At 32.7% G+C, this 14,674-nt stretch overlaps 1 pseudogene; it reads left to right on the plus strand.

The window, feature by feature from the left end:
• Positions 1 to 12,958, plus strand: part of LOC149573059 (ruBisCO large subunit-binding protein subunit beta, chloroplastic-like) — a 29,344-nt pseudogene extending 16,386 nt beyond the window's left edge.
• The last annotated feature ends 1,716 nt before the right edge of the window (positions 12,959 to 14,674 follow it).

The raw sequence follows: 14,674 nt of genomic DNA on the forward strand, positions 1-14,674 counted from the left end.
AATAAATGTCAGGCCAATATATTTGCTTCTGTATCTCAGTTATCTTCTTGCTTAGTTTAAATCCCAATTATTAGATATTTGTCCACATTGGAGTTAGTTTGGCATAGAAACCAGAATATTTTATTATATATATTCCTACACATGAGTTCTCTAACAAATTAGAAAACAATCAAACAATATAAAAAAATTAATCACTACATACCAAGGAAGTCTAAATATTTGAGTGCACTTTGGCTAGAGTTCACTACATACCTTGCATTTGTTCAGTATAAACCTCGGGTTCATATTGATGTCTATGCTAGTCTCTATTACCAAAAATGAGATAGTAGAGCACTACTAGTGTTATGATGGGAAAAATATGTTTTTCATTGTGATAGACTATTTCTAAGTCATCTGTGTTGTTTCTTGCTATTGTTAAGTAGTCTTTATTTTCCTTGAGACCATGAACAAAATTATCTACCATTTTTCTAGTTTCTGATTTGTGCAAATATACCTATTTTTATATTGGATTTTCCTGATTGACTGCTCTTCAACTTCTTCCATGTATGATGCAGATTGATATCTTAGCTGCTAGTGAAAATAGTTCTAAATGACGATTTATCCACAGTTGTGATTCTCTAATATGAGTACTTTCCTTCATCTAGGAATGATTGCTCAATACTAGATGTCATGTTTAGTATCCTTTGCCATTTGATCATGGATAATCTTGTAATGGTTATTGCTTTATAGTTTACATGATGATTGACTATCCTTTTATGGATTACCCATACAACATAGAGTGTTTAATGCTAATGAAAATGAAGATGTATAAAATGTTCACCATCTTTCTTGAAGGGGATCATCAAATGGAACTAACCGTTATTCTTCCTAATGCAATTAGTGAAACTGTCTTATTTTTAAGACTTCACAACTTTCCACATCTTATACTTCTACTAACATATATGTGCAGATACTTTTAATTATTCTAACTTCTACTGCTATTGTTGTTCAAGGACTGCGACCCCTTGATCACAAAGTGCACAATTGCTTTAGTATTATTGGTTTAAGTATGGGGACATCACAGACTCTACAAGCCCAAGGTAGGTAACCCATTGTGATACATTGGTCAAAGTGCTTTTGTAGTTAAATCAGAGAATAAAGCATATAGAAATATTCATATGTTATGATGAGGCTTGTGAAATTACAAGCACCACCGGTTCCCTTTGTGACTTTTATATGTGTGGTGAAAAGGTACAATAATTAAGGATAAATTACAACACTGAGATTTTCCATAGAAGCTGTGTATGGGTTGAGGGGAATGTTTCAGAGATGGATTGATGAGTATTCATATAATAAAAAAATATTTCAAGTGGTCTTAAGCCTTTGGTTTTGTTTTTTTGACTTACAATGACATAGCCAGTAAATGGCATACACAAATTGCATCCTACTAAACAATCCACTTGCAACACCTGTATTTCCCATTTTTATCCACAAATGATTAGTATTGTTCGTTAGAAAATAATGCAGAATAATAATATAAACATAACAAATTGTGTGAAGAAACTTGTAACTCTTAGCTACTCATTTCAAAGAAATACTAGATTACAAGAATGAAGACATGGTAATTTTTCCTAGCTTGTATTCATATAATTTCAACAAGAAACAAAGTATTACAACAGAAGATGATATAGAGCAATGAGTGGAACTAGAAAGTGAACTAGTTTAGAATAAGGAGGATCAATCTAATTGCCTTTAGAGAACTAAAATGTGAGGTTTTCAGAATAGACAGGAAAAACAACATAATCATCTTGTGAGAGCTAAAATGAACTAGCTGGAAATGTACTTATCTTTTGATCACATGACGCAATCAACCTTTATTCATGGAGGATGCTACCATATTAACTTGGGGATTTGAACCCTAAAATCATTCTTGGGGATTAATATTTTGAAGATGTGTTTTTGTTTTTAAAATTTTAATTGATCTTTTGACCACGAAAGCAGCACACCCTTGGCTTCATTGCCATAATTAAGGGTTGTCTTTTGCACCAAATTCATTTGGTCCCTTTTGTTTTGGCTTCGTTGTGTCCAGGGTTGGATCTTGGTTTTAGATTTGGATTCTTACTTAAAAAGCTCAATCATTTACCATTTTTTTTCAATTAATATTTCTCTCTAAGGATCTAATGCTAAACTTTTGCTATGAAAGCCTATATATGAACTACTTGAGCTCCTCCTTTCCTCTTGTTGGAAGCTGTAATGATTTTTATGCATCCATAAACAAAATCCACATCAACCTCTTATTGAAGACAACACAATTTATAGTTTAGAAACTATCATGTGTATGCCCATTGCTTGATGAAGATAAATACTAACTTAATTCCTTTATTTTGTCATCTCCTATGTTGCATCTTCTCAATGTGAAAATAGAAGTTGTGATGTGTTTGACCATGGTCAAACATGTAGATAGTAGGGTGGGAGGGAAAGTGAAGTATACTAGGAGGTATCAAGTGATATGTGTGAAAGGGAAAGCTTGTGGAGGTGTGCTGAAGGGGAGCTAAGAGATTTTGGAGCCTAGTCATGCCAATGCCTTTTTTGCATTGTCACACCAAGAAATACAATGTAAGAGATGACACACCTAGGGAAGCATCTTCCATCATAAAGTAGTATATATGCCTTATAGATGCCTAGAAATAGTACTTCATGGAACAGTGCACATGACCACATTGAAAATCAATGTCCATAACGAAATTAGGGGCAATTATTTTGGAAACATAAGGAAAAGGACTTATGCTCATCTAGATGGAGCTTCTCATTGATCTATTGGATGTTACCTATAATTTTAAAGATATTCTTTCTTTTTTTAATAGTTCCAAGCAAATAAAACATCATCCCATCATCTGATACTTTTTGAGGCACTTCTCAATATCTTCTAGTTTATATTCTGCACAGTGATGGAATAAATGAGCAATTGATGCTTCAAGGACCAAATTATTGAGTTTGCAATATGATATTATAACCTTTCCACAATCTAATAAGTTGCTTAAATGGAGTGTGTAGGATTCCATTGACCTTGAGCTCCTAGTTGATACTTTACTGCAAAATATAGCTTAGTGTTGGCTTATCATTTAAAATCTCTTTGTTTTCACCAAAATTATTGCACAAGTAAGGTTTGTTTGGTTTACTAGCTGAGAAATACACTAAATTTATGAGTAGCTTTATATAATCCTTCAAATGTTGCAATAGAAGCAGTAATATGGGGAGACTTTGTATTGCCATCCTTCTATATGCTTTTTACAAAGTTGGCTTGGTGTTGCCAATTCTGCACCATTTCAAATAATCTGAATGCGTACAATTATAGGCATATACAATATTGGCTTCATAATGCCAAGAATAGGAAAAATATGAAAACATGAAGATCAAACTATTAGGTAAGGAAAGAGTTTGGCTCTAGAATAAGCTTTTTAATCAAATGGTACTCATGTATTTATTTGATAACATTGTACTCATGTGTGATAATCATGTATTCAGTTGAAAACATTGTACTCAAACTTCTTCTATTTAATAAAAGAGATATTTTTTGGTGTGGCTGGGTTTTATCCCTTAAGCTCAAGGGGTTTGTGGCAATGACTATTTGTCATCTAGCGGTGTTGATGTATGTAAGTTGATATCTTTCTATTTTGATTTGTTTAATTTTGTAACAATATTAACTAGTTCCTATTGTATTCATATTGGTGGAGGTTCTTACTCATCTTTATATTTGAGTCATGGCATGGGTGATGGATACTTAGGTGGCAGTGGCTCATCCTATTATTAAACTATAAGTATAATTGTCAGATTTTCTACTGTAAAATTTTAGTCTCTGACAATGAAGTCTAATCTTTTGTTTGTGAAAGCTTACTGGGGTTTGAGTAGTAAACTACAGAGTTATCTTAGTATGATGTCTCCTTAACACATCTCTATGGCATACAGATATGTGTTCATGAGGTTGCCATAGGCTAGAATAGAATCAAGCTCTGAGAGGCATAACTTAATTTTTTAAAGGTAGCATTTTTTTAATATGAAAAGAGGCTCTTGTAGCTTGAGGTGGCTGAATGAGAATCAAAGTGCAGAAATATTATACAAGCTGCTAGTTGGTAGCTTGAGAATTTGAAGAGATTCTAGTGGCAGCATTTACTATTTCATAAATTAAAGATATTAATATCTCTGGTGTGGGAAGGCATATGATGCAAGATGAGTAGCACATTATTGTTTGCTTGTATCTAGAACTTTGTTATTTTTGTAGGAATTTTCATAGAATGAATCTTGCAGATAGAGGTTCTATGCATCATCTCCAAGTGCATATTACAAGTACATTTTGATATTATGGATCTTATGTTGATCTACAAATGTTTTGCATATTCTTGCCTTTCTGGAACTTTTAATGATGGGATGTTGTTAGATCAACAAGATATATCTAAGTTTGAACTGGTATATGGAAAACTAGAAGATTTCCTTTATGATTGTTGCAAAGTGCTTCATTATGCCCTTAATACTATCAAAGCCTGCCATTAGAAAGAATGTTTGATGGTTTTCTTGTAATTGAGATACAAACCAAGTTGACATAAATGTTTCCATTATGAGATAATTATTGGTTTTTAGATTTGAGGGAAAGGCATGTCAGATTCTCTACTATAATGCTCATGTTGCTACGGAACTTAAGTCGTTTAATCTAGACTAATTTTTGTTATGTTTAGACTATCATCAATAAAATGCTTAACCCACTGCTTTGAAGATAAGTTCTTTCTTTAGAAATTAGGATATTGGTTAATTTAAGGATTAAAGTGGGAAGGTAAAGGGTACACTACACATATTTGTTTAAAGGTTAATGCAACACTCTCTGCAAGGTTTCTTGTAAAGGAACTTAAGCTCCCAAGTTAAAGTGAATGTCAAGAAACTTAGAAAAAGATGAGTTGAATAAATAGATGGGAGATCTCTTGATGAAATTTTGATGTGTTTGATTATGAGAGTTACCCTTGATTGATCAAAATTGGTCTGTGTGATGTGTGTGTGGGTTTAAGATGCTATATTTGAGTGCTCTAAGCTTTCAAAAGAATAACATGTAGGAACACAATTATTTATGGAACCAATTTGATCAAGGTGGATGATTGGAGAAATTTTTTCATTGATATAGCAAAAGGTATGGCTTTGACTGAAGAAATTTTTATAATGTGCTTGATGGAGGTCATCCTTGATTGATTTAGATTGTAGTTATTAAGGTAGTTGTGGGTTCACGTAGGATATAAGGATGATAAAGAAAACTGCCATTCACGTAGATAATATGGGCTATTTCTCCCAAGATCTTAGTTTTGTTAAGATTGTGGATTGTAAATCATCCTTTTGATCTTTTTGGGTTATGGCTAAAACAAAATTTAGCAAGAATTTGTGCAACCAGAGGGTGGATGGGGTAGAAGGGGATTTACCTGTGATGCTAAACCTAAGACATCTAAGGTATATATGCCTACTTGGCTTAGTTGTGGCTTGTGGTTGTACACTTATGATACTATTCAATTAAGTTTCACAACTTTCATGGAATCATGTCCGTATAATTGTATTGTTCAAGAAATAGTGGTAGTGGATTTGTGGAGTTGTGATGTAGGTTGGTGCAATACTGAGATTCTTCTTTCAGATTTGAGTGCTACATTATTATATAGTCAACTCAAAGCTTAACATGTGATTTAATTGATCCCATTTGACATGAATTGTCATGGGATGGATATATTTTATTGTTATAGCCTGCCATTTGTTCTATATTTTATCATTACAGCATGCCAAATTTCCTGACCTATTGATACTAGTCATCTACACATGTATGCTATTAGATAGCATAGCAACTAAAACATATAAATGCAAGTCTCTGAAATTCATCCCATGCAATGCATTTGAAAGCAGGGAGAATCAAACTTAGAGTCTTGTATGTTTCATAATCCTGATAATTATTGTGGTGTTTCATATTTTTAGGTCACTAAAATGCAGCAACCGACAAAAAAAGTTGAGGGGAGTAGCTCTGAGGAGGATGAGAGCTCAGAAGAAATTGATGAAGAGCCAAAGGCCAAGAAAGGCATTAAGGTAAAAGAACATGCCTTCCTTTACCTATGATCATTTACATCTATGTTAATTTCTGAAGAGATTCTTCATTTATGAACAAGGTTAGAATTTAAAACCTATGTTTATTTTCTTGCAAATTTTATTGAATTATGTTATAAATTTCATCAAAATTAGAGCGAGCTTTTTGAGTGCTCCAATATGTTTTATCTTATGCATTTCTGGAAGAAAACATTCCTTAGTTATTCCTTTTGATTTGGCTTACATATAATTTTGATCTTGTTGCTTACCAGTGGTTGCAATGGTTGTATGTGAGATATGTATTTTCATGTTTGAGATATATTCTTGGATATAGTTCTATTTTTTGCCATTCTTGAAACTTGCCAAAGTAAAATGCTTTTCCCATTTTTAATGGTTTTTTTTTTTTATCGTTGCATGCCTAGTCAATAATGATCTTTCCTTAATTGTATTTTCATAGTAAGTGTTGGGAACAATTATGAACTTGGAAATATGATTGTAGAGGCCTTGAGTAAAGTTGGTAGAAAGGGTATAGTAACCCTTGAAGAAGGAAAAAGTGCAGAAAGTAATTTATATGTTGTAGAGGGAATGCAATTCGATCGTGGATATATTTCCCCATATTTTGTGACAGATAGTGAGAAGACGACAGCAGAGTATGAGAATTGTAAGGTAACTAATATATGGATCGAAATCATTTTTGCTATTTTTAGCCTATTTTGAAAATGAGCACTTATCATTTAGCTATTGTAAGAAAGTGGTTGAACATGTATTAGGAATCAAGCAACTTTACGTAGAAATGAATTTATTTTGCTTTACAACCTGCAGCTCTTGTTGGTTGATAAGAAAATAACAAATGCAAGAGATATAATTGGCACATTGGAAGATGCAATTTGTGGTGGTTATTCTATCTTAGTAATTGTTGAAGACATTGAGCAAGAAGCCCTAGCTACCCTTGTTGTCAACAGGCTTCGAGGTATACTAAAGATTGCTGCTTTAAAAGCTCCTAGATTTGGAGAAAGGAAAAGTCAATATTTGGATGACATTGCCATGTTGACTAGAGGTATTATTTAGTAGTATGATTATCAAGTGAACCCTGAATTTTTGTCTCTTAATCATTTATCATGGCAGTTTTCTATCCAATGTTAATTATGTTGGTCAGTTTTTCATAAGCCATAATGAAGTAGCCTTTTTAATATTTTGAACATGAGTTTAAATTGAGTGCAAAAAGTAAGTTGTCAGCTTAGGATTATGTCATTTTAGAGTTCATTCTCCTAATATGTTATTCAGTAATATAGACAACTATAAACATCTGAACCATGTATTCTAATGCAGGCACTGTTATTAGAGATGAAGTGGGGCTAGCTCTTAACATTGTTGGGAATGAGGTTCTTGGAACTGCTACCAAGATAGTGCTGACAAAAGATTCAACAACATAAGTTAGTCATGGAATGACTCAAGAGGCTATTGAGAGAAGAGTTAATCAAATTAGGAGCATGATTGAGGTATGCCTTCTTTTATGTGTGTGTGTGTGTGTGTGTGTGTGTGTGTGTTCTTTGGGCCTTAACATGGACTATCAATCTTATGATTTGTAATTAGAGCACTTTAGTTTTATTCTTTATGTTATTTCTCCTTTGTCTACACCTAGTATCTCATCATGGTTAACACTATATCTTTTTTTGAGCATATCAATATATTGGCGAAGAATAACTCATTAGAGTATTGTGTTATTGTCAACCTAGCTTGTAGAATGTATTTGACAATTGAATATTTTCTTTATTTCCAAGTTTATGAACAAGATTATGAGAAATAAAAATTGAATGAAAGGATTGCTAAACTATTTGGGGGAGTTGCAATTATACAGGTGAAGTTATTGAAATGTGTCTAGTCTTCTATAGTGTTTCACTGTTAAATAATTCTTTGAGCAATAGATAAATTTTGTTAATGTATATCATTCATTAAGATAGGCTTTATTGTGTCTATATAATTATGATAATAAATAAGCATGAGCCAAGTTAGGTGATGGATGATAAGAAGTATGATTGACAAGTAGGAGCACAAACAGAGACAGAGTTGAAGGAAAAGAAGTCACGAGTGGAGGATGCTTTGAATGCTACAAAGTTATGGCAGTCTTCTCTGTAAATAACTTTTTCATTTGATACGAATGCATGAAACTCCCATGCCAATTCCTATGCTAGCAGAAATTAACTATTAAGCCATTTGTGTATGGAATGAAAAAGTATTTTGTCTACTATTCTCCAATGGCATAAAGAGGACTAATTCTTTTGTCTACTATCCTTTGATCCTCTCTTGTAGAATGAAAAATTAATTGAAGTTATATTAATTTTATTGGATTAATTCACTAATTAATTTCTATAAACAAGTAGCTATTGAAGAGGGCATTGTTGTTGGTAGAGGGTGTGCTCTTTTGAGGCTTGCTACAAAGGTTGATGCTATTAGAGATACACTTGAAAATGAGGAACATAAGGTAGCTTAATTTTGTGTTTGCTACACGAGCAAGTATGATTGGCATGGAAGTGGCTTTATTATCCTTAATGGATATGTAGATAATGCTTTGTCATATAAGGCTTAGCTTTGCAATGTGTTTGTAACATCTAGCTCTGAAATTTGTTAGTTCTTTGGTGTCTGCAGATTGGTGCAGGTATTGTTAAATGAGCTTTGAGCTACCTGATGAAACTAATTGCAAATAATGTAGGAGTAAATGGAAGTGTTGTGGTTGAAAAATTCATTACAACTCCTGAGAAATTGTTGAATAGAATCAAGTATATTTAAACTCAATTCTTTCACAGCTATTCAATAGAATCTCGTTGATTTAAGCTCTTTTGCCTGGGTATGTCCTATTCAATTTCAATGGACATCACCTTAAATGCAGATAGCTCTTTCTAGTCCTTATGAAGCCTGTTGAATTTAAGTAAATTGACATTGTGCCTAGGTGTACAATCTTATTCAATTTCACCAGATGTTGTACTAGATGCAAATAGCTCTTTCTAGTCTTCATGGTAGTAAAATGACAACCCTATCCTTGTCTTTTTATAGGTCCTTTCCAATGATAATCCTAATTATGGATACAATACTCCTACAAGTGATTATGAAGATTTGATGGCTACAGGAATTATTGATCCAACTAAGGTAAGATGGTATATTCATTTGATGTAATTTATTTTTATTTTTTCAATTTCCTAATTGGTGAAATGAATTCAAACTAGTGTCATTTAAGTCCTTGCAAATATGGTTTATCAGGATGTTCACTGATTGTGTATTTGCATAGTGCCCTTGTTATAAAGAAAGAAGGAAAATACAAGCCTAAGTTGGATGTGATGCCAATTGTCTTAGGCCCTCTACCCTTTTTGAATTATTATGTCTATTGTATGTAGGTAGGGATTATATTGTATCATATTGAAATTGAATGAATACCAATATCTATCATAATATGACAAGCAACTAGTTGCTTGAAAATTGTTAGGAAGCCCACCAAGATAAATTGGTCACTGCAGTCAGAAAAACATAGCTACTGTAATGTCATTTTGGTTGACAATAGGGTTATTTAACATGTATAATAGTTTACAAGTCTATAAAGAATGCACCATCTTAGTGGTTTTTTTTTTCTTTGAAATATCCCTTATCAAAAGTTAACCCAAACTTAACACAAATTGACACAATTAATAGGAAAATTAAATATTGTCCAATATGTCTTCCTAGAATTTGTTTTACAAGAAGATAATCTAATGGTAATAACATAAAAATAGTTCTACTCTAACATCTACTTCAATTTCGGGAATCTATTCGTGACATGAATATCGAATAGTATTTTGAAATCAATACTTCTAGGTCTCGTTATTCAAACATCAGCAAAAATAATCTTAGTTCCATTTGAGCATCAGAACCCTTGACTTTGTTGTTTGGAATAGGAAAGATTCCTAAGAAATAGATTTGCATGTGCAATCATGTTATGAAATGAACTTCAAGAAATGAACTTTTTATAATTGAACATGTATAGCCATATCTCATTTCTAAAACCTTAATCTCTTCCAAGTTATATGTAAGTTCCCCAGCTTCATACTTAGAGCAAGTGTCAGATAGGGCTAGTAGTAGGAGGAAAGGATGTATAATCAATTACATTTAAAATTTCACCCTCTTTCTTGGATCATATATTATATATTCATGGGTCAATGAGTTTGACTCGAAAAATGTACAGTTGAATCCTGATAGCAATATCACAATTTGACTTGCTGTGGAAAATATCTTAGGCTTATCTATTGATGAGCTCAAGGGGCTTTCTAATGAATGGTTCATAAGGCACAACACTTGTTGTAGGTTTTGCAAATGGGATTGCAAGTAGAGTGTTTAAAACCATGGAGGAAACTCCATAGTTAAGCCTACTTGAGCTGGAGTAGTACTGGAATGGGTGAGCCTCTGAGGAAGTCGTGGTGCTTCACCTTTGTGAGCACTACCTAGATGCAATGAGTGCTAAGTGTTCCATTCATTCTCATGAGAAATGAGTTTTATGAACTACTATGCATGAATCATGGTTCAATGAGTTTGACTCAAAAACTACACTATTGAATCTTGATAGCAATATTAGAATTTGACTTGATGTGGAAAATATCTCCTACTTATCAATGATTTATGTGTCTTGAGTTTTAACATATTACTTCAATAATAAATACACTTTCAAATTTTAGAGTTCAGACAATTCTGCTTTTCAACATTTGTGGTTTTGGCCTGATATAAGACAATTATTGAAAACAACAAGGTTTTTATATTTCCAATTATTTATTATAAAACCACTTCCCAATTGAGGATTGGCTTGTCATTTTTATGGTGCCCTTATCACTAATTTTAATTTGAAAAGTCATTTATGAGATTATTGTTCTTAAGTCTGGAAGTTCTGCTTTGATGATAATTATGCCTTTAGTGTACAGAACTATCTCTATTTTGCAACTTGTGATTTTGTTCAGATATGAAGCAATAATTACATATGGTTATTGTTTTTAGTTTTAGTGGTTTATCATAAACCAAGTATCAGTTAAAGCTTGGCTTGCTATTACTATAATTACTTTTTTGTTAATTGGTTCAAATAGTCATGTTTGAGTTTTTGTTATTAGATTTTTTTGTGGATGGTAGAAAAGAGAATTGATGGAAATAAAATGATGTCATATAAGAGAAAATAGTATTAGATAGGATACTTTTACCCTTTGTGAAATTAAAAGGTTGGTACTTTTCTTTTGCTAGATTACTAGATGATTTAGTTACCCTGTTATTTGCCTCTATGAAATCGATACAAATCTAGATATGCTAATATTTATTTTGTTGTATCTGTATGCATTGTGGATACAGCAGTGTGTAGATGCATTGAATCACTGGCCTTGCATTGAACTCGAGAATCAGCATGGGGAAAAGATGTCATCTGTTTCAAAGATTGATCAAAGGTAGTATTTTATGATGGCTTTTAATTTTTCTTTGCATATGGTACCCATGTGGTGATACATAACATAATTAATTGTACTTGGCACAAATACAAATGTCAGTTTCACTGCCATTTCTGTGAACAATTTGTTGTGCTCGCAATCAATGTCCCTTACTAATGTTTTTCATCCTAATTGTATAAACTTGTATAGGTCTTTTCTTGTGAACCATATTGAATTAAAGGATGCTTTTCCTTGAACATGGTTGTTATGATGGGACTAATGCTTCATGAAAAAGGTCAACATTTAATTGAAAAGTCATAATATAAAGAGGCTCTTGAAATACTTTCCATGGAAGAGGTATCTAGTGCATAGACAAGCATTTACAGGACAAGCATTTGCAATGATGGCTGCTACTTTTGTCTCACTCGTTGAGGTTAGCTTGTCAAATTCTGAATTCTAGTCTTCATATTTAATTTTTTTTGTAGTTGCTAACTACTTTGTTAATTATCCATATGCTACAAAGTGTATTGATTGTTGTGCTTTGAATTAGTAGTCTAGTGGTGCATTTTATGCTATGTCAAGGTACGCAAGTGCCACAACTCCTCCTCCATCCTAAAGAGGCATCCTTGTTGCACATTTCCTGAATGCACTTAGATGCTTTAGGGAATCTGCCTAGTTCTCCTTGGATGATTCCACATGAAATCCACTCTCTTTGGTTTGGTGGTGCATTTCCTCTTTAGCAATAGGTCACAGATTTGTTTGCAGTATTTATATGGTATCAATTTTGTCAAATCCCCATTTCCTTCCATGTAATTGCTAGCTCTTGAATCCTTTCTTGTTTGACAGCTACATGAATTCTAGATTGACAAACTAAATGTTTGTTTGTAGAAAAATATGATTTTTCTATTTCTATTGCAATGGTTGACAATTTTTGGTCTGCTTAAAAAAAAATGTTATTGATCTTTTATTTCTATATTGTCTAAATTTGATTCAATAATTATTATTTTTACGGCATTAAAGGAATACCAGGTTAACAAATATCTAGTCTGGTTTGCAAAAAAATATGATGTTGTTGTATCCACTGCTTGTGGAGGGCTTGACTTTATTGTGGTGGAAACAACATCTGCTACACAGGCATGTGTAGAATTATTGCAAAGTAAAAGCCTTGGTATTGCAACATTTATGATACTGGTATGTTCTTTGCTGAAATGAGCTTTGAGTGAGTCTTATATGGAGATGCTCATCTTTTTTTTTTGGTGAACTATCTTCTTATGTTTTTAAAATTTAAAATTGTTGATTATAGGAACCAAGAAGTTGCTTGAAAAACAAAAAATAAAACCATTGGAAAGTCAACATTGTAGATGTAGTCGCATCATATTTACTTGTTTGATCTCGTTGGTATTGAAACATGTTTTATCTTTCAGTTTGTTGTTGAATATGTTAATGGATTCTGTTGAGACATTGTTTTTCGGTGTGCTGAATGTTTAAACATAATGTACATGGAGTTGAAATTGGATATATGATTTCATCAAGCCCTTCTGGGCATAGTCCCTTTTCTCTTTAATATGATTCTTCAAACTTATCGAGCTAATATGCCTCTAAAATTCATCCAAATTGACATGTTTTTTAAGTGAATATCTTATTTAGCATCCAAAAAACATAGAAATTCCGCTTTATTTTGAAATATTTTGGATGCTCACTTTTCCAATTTATATTTAAGAATTTACTATATGCTCTACTATTATATTACATATTCAATTCTTGACCAATAAAATGGGTTAGGAGTTTTTTATTGTATAATCTTACTAAGCATTGTGCTTATATGATTTGTATATTGGTGTTGTGTATCATCTTACACTGTTAGCAAGGATTCTCCAGCTCCATTTAAATGTTGATATAGTCTACATTGATCTTTTTAACCATGATTCTTAGGTATTTCAAACATCCAGTAAACATAGATGTTGCAGTTGGTGTCCCTCGCCATTTGGCTTGCCCTTCTCAATGTGATTGTAGCATCTAATGTAATAGTAATAAGTTGTAATTGAACTAAAAAGTTATTTATATACTTGTGATAGATGACTAATTCAGTCACAATAACCATGATTGAAGTTTCTCATTGTAGTCTAGGAAAATTTAGAGTGACCTACTTTGGCATTGTTTGAAGGTTGATAGATGGGGAGGTCATGGATGTACGAACTTTTTGCAATGACTTTATTCATCTAGGTCACAACATGGGAGTCTTTTTATATGATGATTTATTTTCAATCATGTATATTCGCTACCAAATAATTCATATTCTACAAATTCAAGACGCTAGAACTTTTGTGGATGTGTGGGCCATTGGAACATACTGCAAGGAGGATGACAAACTTATTCTCAACTGTCAGACTCGGGCAAGTGATACAAAATGTAGAATCTTAACATATAGTTGTTCAAATTCTGTATCTCCTAAATGATTTCCTTTTAGCATATAACTTGTTGTGCATAGTTGCCAAGTTTTCTTATTGTATCACGCATATTAATTAAGAAGCATATTAGTTACCATCGGTGTTTAAGATAGTTTAATTAGTTATTGTCAATGTTTTTCAGGCATTCTATAAAATAGTTCACATGCCTTGCATATGATTTGACATTTTGCATGCATCTTGCACTCTCTCATCCGATTGATGATGGATTACGGAGAGTGATCTGAAATGATTATGCTAAACAACACACACAATCAGATCCAAAACAAACTTGCATTACAAATGGATTGTGGAAATCTGATATTGTTAATTTTGCATGCATGTCTACTAGGACAATCACAACTTAAACATATAAACTATCTGCATGGAATAGTTGGCCCAATAGACCCAAATCATCTAGATATCACTCTTGTTGCAACATTAGAGAGGAAGGAAAAGGGAACAGTTTAGATGGATCCATTTTTGGGAGCATGTTAGTAATGGCATGATAATTTTGAATAGAAGGGTGTACAAATTATACAGGTTAATTTGAACCTATTGCATTATATTCAGTCAAGTGCGGATAAACTAGTATCCATAGTGGACCAAGATTTTGGGTTAATGGATTTGAATTCATGGCTTTGACCCTACAATTTGACTTTGCTCTTTGACTTTCAGGGGCCCAAACTTTCAAAAAGTAGTCGAATCAGGTTTAAGTTGTGATTGTCC

The sequence above is a fragment of the Cupressus sempervirens genome, chromosome 2, assembly GCF_028749045.1.
Source record: "Cupressus sempervirens isolate cs-2001-9-10 chromosome 2, ASM2874904v1, whole genome shotgun sequence".
NCBI lineage: Eukaryota > Viridiplantae > Streptophyta > Pinopsida > Cupressales > Cupressaceae > Cupressus > Cupressus sempervirens.